This window comes from Pseudophryne corroboree, assembly GCF_028390025.1.
Source record: "Pseudophryne corroboree isolate aPseCor3 chromosome 3 unlocalized genomic scaffold, aPseCor3.hap2 SUPER_3_unloc_5, whole genome shotgun sequence".
Lineage (NCBI taxonomy): Eukaryota > Metazoa > Chordata > Amphibia > Anura > Myobatrachidae > Pseudophryne > Pseudophryne corroboree.
The window spans coordinates 569,106-580,950 of NW_026967541.1; the positions used below are offsets into that span (position 1 = coordinate 569,106).

At 49.3% G+C, this 11,845-nt stretch overlaps 1 protein-coding gene across 1 annotated transcript in view; it reads left to right on the forward strand.

The window, feature by feature from the left end:
- Positions 1-11,845, forward strand: part of LOC134984379 (zinc finger protein 585A-like) — a 290,470-nt gene that overhangs the window by 60,961 nt on the left and 217,664 nt on the right. The window lies entirely within an intron of this gene.

Sequence of the window (11,845 nt, forward strand, 5' to 3'; positions counted from 1 at the left end):
CAAAGGGAAATCCGAGGCAGGATGATAACAAGAGGACCTCTGACTGACAACAGGCCAGGGGCAACAAGCTAACTAACAAAAACAGAAGTATGTGCGAAAACCCGCCAGAGAAAAGGACAACCAAAATCCACTTGTCCAATACTCCTACCCAGCACCGCCGGATACCAGAGTGGACCTGTGGAAGCGGAACCCTCCGCAAAATGCTCCAAAACACAAATAATAAAGCGGACAAGCCGCAACACACGGCAAGGCCGCGACTCACGAACACCACTGGATGTTATATGGTGATTAGTCAGGACTCCAGGAATAAGATGACAAACTTCCGAGTTCAGGACTTCCGAATACTGGAATGATACAGCAAGACTGGAACAGACTCTCAGCAAACAGAAACAGCATGCAGGAAGCTATTACTGGCATCTGTGAGAAGCCCTGGGAGTGTATTTAACAAGGAGTCCTCCAATCAACTGCCAAAAGGCTGATTAGAATAAATGCCGTGCAGCTGCCTTGCTGTATGGTCAGAGAGCAGGAGAATACATTAACTCTTAAAGCCTAGCAACGGGGAACACGGTCCGCCAGTGGCGTCCCCGTTGCTAGGGTCCGTGCGGCTCAGCGCGCCCGGCGTCCAGCGTTGCCAGGGAGCCGGCGGCTGTCCGCGTACGGTGTCCCTGGTTGCTAGGCGCCGGGCCGCACCGACGAGCGGACCCCGGCGCCTAACAAAAAGGGTATTATGTTCGGTGAGAAAAAACTACCTGTAGTTTTTCCTGAATCTGAGGAATTAAATGAGGTGTGTGATGAAGCGTGGGTTTCTCCCGATAAAAAACTGATAATTTCTAAAAAATTATTGGCATTATATCCTTTCCCGCCAGAAGTTAGGGCGCGTTGGGAAACACCCACTAGGGTGGATAAAGCGCTCACACGCTTATCAAAACAGGTGGCTCTACCCTCTCCTGAGACGGCCGCCCTTAAGGATCCTGCAGATAGAAAGCAGGAGGGTATCCTAAAATGTATTTACACACATACTGGTGTTATACTGCGACCAGCAATCGCCTCAGCCTGGATGTGCAGTGCTGGGTTGGCTTGGTCGGATTCCCTGACTGAAAATATTGATACCCTGGACAGGGACAGTATATTACTGACTATAGAGCATTTAAAAGATGCATTTCTATATATGCGTGATACACAGCGGGATATTTGCCGACTGGCATCAAGAGTAAGTGCGCTGTCCATTTCTGCCAGAAGAGGGTTATGGACGCGACAGTGGTCAGGTGATGCGGATTCCAAACGGCATATGGAAGTATTGCCTTATAAAGGGGAGGAGTTATTTGGGGTAGGTCTATCAGACCTGGTGGCCACGGCAACGGCTGGGAAATCCACATTTTTACCCCAGGTCGCCTCTCAACATAAGAAGACGCCGTATTATCAGGCGCAGTCCTTTCGTCCCCATAAGGGCAAGCAAGCGAAAGGCTCCTCATTTCTGCCCCGGGGCAGAGGAAGGGGAAAAAGGCTGCAACAGACTGCCAATTCCCAGGAACAGAAGCCCTCTCCCTCTTCTGCCAAGTCCTCAGCATGACGCTGGGGCTTTACAAGCGGACTTAGGCACGGTGGGGGCACGTCTCAAGAATTTCAGTGCGCAGTGGGCTCACTCGCAAGTAGATCCCTGGGTCCTTCAAGTGGTATCTCAGGGATACAAATTGGAATTCGAGACCTCTCCCCCTCGCCGTTTCCTAAAGTCTGCTTTACCAACGTCTCCCTCCGACAGGGAGGCGGTATTGGAGGCCATTCACAAGCTGTATTCTCAGCAGGTGATAATCAAGGTACCCCTCCTGCAACAGGGCAAGGGGTATTATTCAACGCTGTTTGTGGTACCGAAGCCGGACGGCTCGGTGAGGCCTATTTTGAATCTGAAATCCTTGAACACTTACATACAAAGGTTCAAGTTCAAGATGGAGTCACTCAGAGCAGTGATCGCGAACCTGGAAGAAGGGGACTATATGGTGTCTCTGGACATCAAGGATGCTTACCTCCATGTACCAATTTACCCTTCTCACCAAGGGTACCTCAGGTTTGTGGTACAGAACTGTCACTATCAGTTTCAGACGCTGCCGTTTGGATTGTCCACGGCACCCCGGGTCTTTACCAAGGTAATGGCCGGAATGATGATACTTCTTCGAAGAAAAGGCGTCTTAATTATCCCTTACTTGGACGATCTCCTGATAAGGGCAAGATCCAGGGAACAGTTAGTAGTCGGAGTAGCACTATCTCAAGTAGTGTTACGGCAGCACGGGTGGATTCTAAATATCCCAAAATCGCAGCTGATTCCGACGACACGTCTGCTGTTCCTAGGGATGATTCTGGACACAGTCCAGAAAAAGGTGTTTCTCCCGGAGGAGAAAGCCAGGGAGTTATCCGAGCTAGTCAGAAACCTCCTAAAACCAGGCCAAGTCTCAGTGCATCAATGCACGAGGGTCCTGGGAAAAATGGTGGCTTCCTACGAAGCAATCCCATTCGGCAGATTCCACGCAAGAACTTTCCAGTGGGACCTGCTGGACAAATGGTCCGGATCGCATCTTCAGATGCATCAGCGGATAACCCTGTCACCAAGGACAAGGGTGTCTCTCCTGTGGTGGTTGCAGAGTGCTCATCTTCTAGAGGGCCGCAGATTCGGCATTCAGGACTGGGTCCTGGTGACCACGGATGCCAGCCTGCGAGGCTGGGGAGCAGTCACACAGGGAAGGAATTTCCAGGGCTTATGGTCAAGCCTGGAGACATCATTTCACATAAATATCCTGGAGCTAAGGGCCATTTACAATGCTCTAAGCTTAGCAAGACCTCTGCTTCAGGGTCAGCCGGTGTTGATCCAGTCGGACAACATCACGCCAGTCGCCCACGTAAACAGACAGGGCTGCACAAGAAGCAGGAGGGCAATGACAGAAGCTGCAAGGATTCTTCGCTGGGCGGAAAATAATGTAATAGCACTGTCAGCAGTGTTCATTCCGGGAGTGGACAACTGGGAAGCAGACTTCCTCAGCAGGCACAACCTCCACCCGAGAGAGTGGGGACTTCATCCAGAAGTCTTCCACATGATTGTAAACCGTTGGGAAAAACCAAAGGTGGACATGATGGCGTCCCGCCTCAACAAAAAACTGGACAGGTATTGCGCCAGGTCAAGGGACCCTCAGGCAATAGCTGTGGACGCTCTGGTAACACCGTGGGTGTACCAGTCAGTGTACGTGTTCCCTCCTCTGCCTCTCATACCCAAGGTACTGAGAATTATAAGACGGAGAGGAGTAAGAACTATATTAGTGGCTCCGGATTGGCCAAGAAGAACTTGGTACCCGGAACTTCAAGAGATGCTCACAGAGGACCCTTGGCCTCTGCCTCTAAGAAGGGACCTGCTCCAGCAAGGACCCTGTCTGTTTCAAGACTTACCGCGGCTGCGTTTGACGGCATGGCGGTTGAACGCCGGATCCTGAAGGAAAAAGGCATTCCGGAGGAAGTCATCCCTACCCTGATCAAAGCCAGGAAGGATGTAACCACAAAGCATTATCACTGCATTTGGCGGAAATATGTTGCGTGGTGCGAGGCCAGGAAGGCCCCAACGGAGGAATTTCAACTGGGTCGATTCCTGCATTTCTTGCAAACAGGAGTGTCTATGGGCCTCAAATTGGGGTCCATTAAGGTTCAAATTTCGGCCCTGTCGATTTTCTTCCAGAAAGAACTGGCTTCAGTTCCTGAAGTTCAGACGTTTGTCAAGGGAGTGCTGCATATACAGCCTCATTTTGTGCCCCCAGTGGCACCTTGGGATCTCAATGTAGTTTTGGGGTTCCTCAAATCACATTGGTTTGAACCACTTAAATCTGTGGATTTGAAATATCTCACATGGAAAGTGGTCATGCTGTTGGCCCTGGCTTCGGCCAGGCGCGTGTCAGAATTGGCAGCTTTATCTTATAAAAGCCCTTATCTGATTTTTCATACGGACAGGGCAGAATTGAGGACTCGTCCTCAATTTCTCCCTAAGGTGGTTTCAGCGTTTCACTTGAACCAACCTATTGTGGTACCTGCGGCTACGAGATACTTGGAGGACTCCAAGTTGCTGGACGTTGTCAGGGCCCTGAAAATATACGTTTCCAGGACGGCTGGAGTCAGAAAATCTGACTCGCTGTTTATCCTGTATGCACCCAACAAGCTGGGTGCTCCTGCTTCTAAGCAGACTATTGCTCGTTGGATTTGTAGTACAATTCAGCTTGCACATTCTGTGGCAGGCCTGCCACAGCCAAAATCTGTAAATGCCCACTCCACAAGGAAGGTGGGCTCATCTTGGGCGGCTGCCCGAGGGGTCTCGGCTTTACAACTTTGCCGAGCAGCTACTTGGTCAGGGGCAAGCACGTTTGCAAAATTCTACAAATTTGATACCCTGGCTGAGGAGGACCTGGAGTTCTCTCATTCGGTGCTGCAGAGTCATCCGCACTCTCCCGCCCGTTTGGGAGCTTTGGTATAATCCCCATGGTCCTTACAGAGTTCCCAGCATCCACTAGGACGTCAGAGAAAATAAGATTTTACTCACCGGTAAATCTATTTCTCGTAGTCCGTAGTGGATGCTGGGCGCCCATCCCAAGTGCGGATTGTCTGCAATACTTGTACATAGTTATTGTTACAAAATCGGGTTATTGTTGTAGGGAGCCATCTTGTCGAGAGGCTCCTCTGTTATCATACTGTTAACTGGGTTCAGATCACAAGTTGTACGGTGTGATTGGTGTGGCTGGTAAGAGTCTTACCCGGGATTCATAAATCCTTCCTTATTGTGTACGCTCGTCCGGGCACAGTATCCTGAGGCTTGGAGGAGGGTCATAGGGGGAGGAGCCAGTGCACACCAGGTAGTCCTAAAGCTTTACTTTTGTGCCCAGTCTCCTGCGGAGCCGCTATTCCCCATGGTCCTTACGGAGTTCCCAGCATCCACTACGGACTACGAGAAATAGATTTACCGGTGAGTAAAATCTTATTTTCGCTGGGATTCGGCATTCAACCGCCATGCCGTCAAACGTCACCACGGTAAGTCCTGAAATACACAGGGCCCCTATTGCAACAGGTCTTCCCCTCAGAGGAAGAGGCCAGGGATCTCCTGTGAGCATCTCTTGTAGATCCGAGTACCAGGCCCTTCGAGGCCAGTCTGGGACAATGAGTATCGTTTGTACTCTTCTTTGCCTTATGATCCTCAACACTTTTGTGATGAGAGTAAGAGCAGGAAAAACGTAGACCGATTTGAACACCCACGGTGTTATCAGAGCGTCTACTGCCACTGCCTGAGGGTCCCGAGACCTGGCACAATACCTCCGAAGTTTTTTGTTGAGGCGTGACGCCATCATGTCTATTTGAGGAGTTCCCCAAAGACGTGTTATGTCTGCAAAGACTTCTTGATGAAGTCCCCACTATCTTGGATGGAGATCGTGTCTGCTGAGGAAGTCTGCTTCCCAGTTGTCCACTCCCGGAATGAAGACAGCCGACAGAGCGCTTACATGATTTTACGGCGAGCGAAGAATCCTGGTGGTTTCCGCCATTGCGACTCTGCTTCTTGTCCCGCCTTGGCGGTTCACATGAGCCACTGCTGTGACATTGTCTGATTGAATCAGAACCGGTAGGTTTCGAAGAAGACTCTCCGTTTGTCGAAGGCCGTTGTAAATGGCCCTGAGTTCAAACACATTGATGTGTAGACAGGACTCCTGGTCTGACCAAAGTCCCTGAAAGTTTTTTCCCTGTGTGACCGCTCCCCATCCTCGGAGGCTCGCGTCCGTGGTAACCAGGATCCAGTCCTGAATCCCGAACCGGCGACCTTCCAGCAGGTGAGCACTTTGCAACCACCACATGAGAGACACTCTGGCCCCTGGGGACAGAATTATTTTCCGATGTAAGTGCAGGTGGGACCCGGACCACTTGTCCAGAAGGTCCCATTGAAAAGTCCTTGCATGGAACCTTCCAAAGGGAATAGCCTCGTAGGCCGCCACCATTTTTCCCAGAACTCGAGTGCATTGGTGAACTGACATCCTTTTCGGTTTTAGCAGGTCTCTGACCATGTTCTGGATGTCCTGGGCTTTCTCTATTGGGAGGAAGACCTTAATTTGTTCCGTATCCAGTATCATACCTAGGAACGGTAGTCGAGTTGTCGGAATCAACTGTGACTTCGGTAGATTTAGAATCCAACCGTGTTGCTGGAGCACTCTCAGAGAGAGCGCCACACTGCTCAGCAATTTCTCCCCTGATCTCGCTTTTATCAGGAGATCGTCCAAGTATGGGATAATTGTGACTCCATGCTTGCGCAGGACCACCATCATTTCCGCCATTATCTTGGTGAAAATCCTCGGGGCCGTGGAAAGTCCAAACGGCAACGTCTGAAATTGGTAATGACAATCCTGTACAGCAAATCTCAGGTATTCCTGATGGGGGGCATATATGGGGACATGAAGGTACGCATCCTTTATGTCCAGAGACACCATAAACTCCCCCTCCTCCATGTTGGCTATTATCGCTCTGAGTGATTCCATTTTGAATTTGAATCTTTTTATGTACAGGTTTAGAGATTTCAGATTCAAAATAGATCTGACCGAACCGTCCTTTTTCGGGACCACAAATAGGGTTGAGTAGTAACCTCTTCCCTGCTGGTGCAGGGGAAACTTGATAATCACTTGCTGTATACACAGTGTTTGAATTGCAGATAACACTACATCCCTTTCCGATGTGGAAGCTAGTAGGGTCGATTTGAAAAATCGGCTTGGGGCACTTCGTCAAATTCCAGTTTGTATCCCTGGGAAACTATTTCCAACACCCAGGGATTCAGGTCTGATCTGACCCAGGCCTGACTGAAAAGTCGAAGACGTGCCCCCACAGTGCGGACTCCCTTAGGGGAGCCCCAGCGTCATACTTTGGGTTTTGGAGCAGCTGGGGAGGACTTTTGTTCCTGGGCACCTGCCGAAACAGGTGCTCTTTTGCCTCTGCCCTTACCTCTGACGAGGAAAGAGGATCCCCGACCTCTTTTGGACTTGTGCGACCGAAAGGACTGCATCTGATAGGGTGTTACCTTTTGCTGTTAGGGAATATATGGTAAAAAATTTTATTTACCTGCTGTAGCTGTGGAAACCAGGTCAGTCAGCCCATTCCCAAAGAATACATCACCCTTATAGGGTAGTACTTCCATATGTTTTTTGGAATCCGCATCACCCGTCCATTGGCGAGTCCATAAGGATCTTCTCGCTGAGATAGACATGGCATTGGCCCTAGAAGCCAGCAATCCAATGTCCCTTTGAGCATCCCTCATAAATAAGACTGCGTTTTTAATATGGGCTAGAGTTAAGAATATAGTATCCTTATCCATACTATCAAATTGATCTGTCAGCTCATCTGTCCAAGCTGCAACTGCGCTACACACCCATGCCGACGCAATTATCGGTCTTAGCACAGCACCCGGATGAGAATAAATACACTTTAAGGTAGTCTCCTGCCTGCGATCTGCAGGGTCCTTAAGGGCCGCTGTGTCAGGAGACGGTAGCGCCACTTTCTTGGACAAGCGCGTCAGGGCCTTGTCCACAGTGGGGGGTGATTCCCAAATCTCCCTGTCCTGTTTAGGAAGGGGTATGCCATATAAATTCTTTTGGGGATCTGCGGTCTCTTTTCCGGAGTCTCCCAAGCTTTCCCAGAGAAATCATTTAATTCATGAGATGTGGAAAATTAATAATCTGTTTCTTTCCCTTAAACATGTGTACCCTTGTGTCGGGGACCGAAGGTTCATCCTCAATATGCAACACATCCCTTATTGCCACAATCATACACTGAATGGTTTTAGTCACCCTAGGGTGCAATTTTACTTCGTCATAGTCGACACTGGAATCAGTATCCGTGTTGGTAGTAGTGTCTTGTGTTAAGGAACGCTTTTGAGACCCCGACGGGCCCTGTGAGTCGGTCCAATCCGAGGATTGACCCCCTGATGTCCCCCCTAAATCAGCCTTATCAAGCCTTTTATGTAAAGATGCCACACTTGCATTCAACATATGCCACATGTCCATCCAATCCGGAGTCAGCACAACCGACAGGGACACACCACTCATTTTCTCCACCGCCTCCTTGGAGAAGCCTTCCGCCTCAGACATGTCGACACACATGTACCGACGGGATCGGTATGAAATACCTCCAATCAAAATCCCGACGTTCAAAATCCCGACACCAATTGACCGACGGTCAAAATCCCGACAAGGTCAAAATACCGACATTTAAAATACCGACAAGGTCAAAATACCGACATGTAAAATGCCGACAGGTCAAAATACTGACATGCATTTTTTGATGTTTTTGTGTGTGTATATCGACATAAATCAACATGGACACCATAATGATGTGCTCGGCACACTATTATATTCCCCCTCCAGGTCCACTGGGATGGTAAAGTATGAACAAGTCGGTTTCAATTAAAAAACTCATGAAAAACTCATGTCTGTATTTTGACCTGTCGGCATTTTACATGTCGGTATTTTGACCTTGTCGGTATTTTAAATGTCGGTATTTTGTCCGTGTCGGTATTTTGACCTTGTCGGGATTTTGACCATTGGTCAATTGGTGTCGGGATTTTGAACGTCGGGATTTTGATTGGAGGTAAACTGACTGCATCCCGTACCGACACCCCACACACACAGGGATTAACCTATAAGGGGACAAAACCCCAACCAGGCCCTTAGGAGAGACAGAGAGAGAGTATAACAGCACACACCAGCGCTTAAAAACACTGGAATATATATACCAGATAGCGCTTTTTATATATATAGCCTTAATTCCCACTCACTGCGTCGCTAATGTGCCCCCCTCCTCTTTTTTCCAGCCTGTGATGGTTCAGCAGGGAAGAGTTTAGGGAGCCAGCTTTTCCTCATGCAGTTTCTGTGGAGAAAATGGCGCTGATTAGTGCTGAGGATCAAGCACCGCCCACCCGACGGCGGGCTTCGGTCCCAGTAAACTTATATTAAAAATGGCAGGGGATTTGTGGATTTACTGTGCCACAGCCTAATCCTGCTTATATTGCCACAAAATGAGGAATATTGCTGCCCAGGGCCCCCCCCCCCCCCCCTGCGCCCTGCGCCCTGCACCCTTCAGTGCCTGCTTGTGTGTGAGTACTGGGAGCAATGGCGCGCAGCGGTATGAAGATCTGATGTCTTTTGCCGCCTGATGTCTTCTTGCCTTCTCATACTCACCTGGCTTCCATCTTCGGCATCTGTGAGGACGGCGGCGCGGCTCCGGGACGAACCCCAGGTGAGACCTGTGTTCCGACTCCCTCTGAAGCTAATGGTGTTCAGTAGCCTTAGAAACAGTGCCCAACCATAAAGCCAGCCCTGCTTCTCTCTCCTCAGTCCCACGATGCAGGGAGCCTGTTGCCAACAGGACTCCCTGAAAATAAAAAAACCTAACAAAATTCTTTAAAACAGAAAACTCTAGAGAGCTCTCTGCATATTACCCTTTCTCCTCTGGGCACAAGATCTAACTGAGGTCTGGAGGAGGGGCATAGAGGGAGGAGCCAGTGCACACCCATAGTCAAAGTTCTTTTTAGGTGCCCTATCTCCTGTGGAGCCCGTCCATACCCCATGGTCCTTACGGAGTCCCCAGCATCCTCTAGGACGTAAGAGAAAAAAATAATACTGTTAGGCGCCGGGGTCCGCTTGTCTGCGCGGCCTGGCGCCTAGCAACTAGGGACGCCGCGCGCGTACAGCCGCCAGCTCCCTAGCAACGCTAGACGCCGGGCGCGCTGAGCCGCATGGACCCTAGCAACGGGGACGCCACTGGCGGACCGCGTTCCCCGTTGCTGGGCTTTAGGAACTAGTACATTCACCTGTTCTCTGGCCGTGCAGCAAAGCAGCTGATTGGAGGACTCCCTGTTAAGTACATTCCCAGGGCTTCTCACAGACGCCGGTAATAGCTTCCTGCATGCTGCCTTTGTTTGCTGAGAGTCTGTTTTCAGTCCTGCTGTATCCGGTCATTGCAGTCCTCAGAAGTCCTGTACTCGGGAGTTGTCATCTCATCCCAGGAGGTCGTTTTGTTCCCTGGAGTCCTGACTGATCACCGTTTAATATCCAGTGGTGTTCGTGAGTTGCGGCTCTGCCGTGTGTTGCGGCTCAGCCGCTTTACCTTTTATATTTTGTTTTTGGAGCATTTGTGGAGGGTTCCGCTTCCACAAGTCCTCTCTGGTACTCGGCGGTGCCGGGTAGGAGTATTGGACAAGTGGATATTTTGGTTGTCCTTTTCCCTGGCGGTTTCTCCGCACATATTCTAGTTTTGAGTTAGCTTGTAGCCCCTGGCCTGGTTGTTTAGTTAGAGGGCCTCTTGTTATCATCCTGTCTCGGATTTCCCTTTGTCTCTCATTAAGACCGGGGGGCATCGGAGTTGGGCAGACAAAATCTGCCCTTCAAACGCGGCTGCCATGGGCTCAAGCAACCATAGTCTCGCAGGGGATTTCTGACAGCACGGGTGAGACAACAGAGTTAGGGCGCCAGGGGCTATTTTCCTTTCCTGCTCCCTTCCCCAGCATTCCGTTCCAGTGCTCCAGTCCTCGCAATAAGATTTCCTCAGACCAGAGTGCTGGAATCATAACAAATACACAGACACATAAAAAGACTCAACGGAAATCTTTTGTTTTTAAACAACTTTATTTCATATCTTTAATACAGATTTTTCTCTATATTTTAAACTTGAAAAATACTTTACTCTGCACAACATGGATAAAATATCCTTTAAAGCACAGAAACAATTCAAGTTACATTATAGTATTGCAGGTAAGTAAAACAGATACATATCAGGAGAGCCAAAATCCTATGGGGGTCATTCAGGCCCAACCGCAATAGCGGTCCGCAGCAGTTTACTGGTGGTGACAAAATGCACGTGCAGGGGCCGCACAGACACACATTGTGGCCGCATCCCTGAGGGGTGAACGCGGGTGGGCCGGGACCATTTTCCAGGGGCTGCGTGGTCACATCTGCGATCATCTCTGATTAACCCCCTATAAGCTCCCAGAGTGCACCTCATATCTCATCTTTTCCAAGTTACTACAAATGATATGAGATCGGTAGCAGCACTACTTTCAGGATTATTACACAGAACACACATAAAGGCTGACACAGCAAATAACAGTAACACATACAAGGGATTAATTAGAAATAAGGAAGCAGAATCATCATTAGGTCTAATTATCAACTGGGGTATAGAAACTTCCCAGTTCTGCGCCTGTATATGTGAGCTGCTTCGACTTTTTGTTTAAAAATTAGCAATAAAGGTTATGTCAAAGCGCTATGAGGGGAAGGGGGAGATACCAGTATGTTTACAGCTCTTTTTTGAATTAATGAGTGTCCGGAATATTTATTTTTTAAGCAGTATGTTTGAATTCCATATATATGCCTTCTGGGGTGTCCTCAGCAGGTAGTTATAAGCTAGCTTTCCCTATCTATACCTTGCTGTAGTGACTTCTTGTTCCCGTGGCTGGTTTCACACGGTCCAACGCGTTTCATGCCTCAGCACTTAGTCCATGACTAAGTGCTGAGGCATGAAACGCGTTGGTCCGTGTGACCGGAAGTACGTCATTGCCGCGACCGGAAGTGCTTCGTAACCCGCAATTTGGCCGTGAATACAGTGAAGCAGGAGCTTGGAAACCAGCCACGGGAGCCAGAAGTCACCACTACAGCAAGGTATAGATAGGGAAAGCTAGCTTATAACTACCTGCTGAGGACACCCCAGAAGGCATATATATGGAATCCAAACATACTGCTTAAAAAAATAAATATTCCACTCATCTCATTAGTTCAAAAAAGAGCTGTAAACATACTGGTAT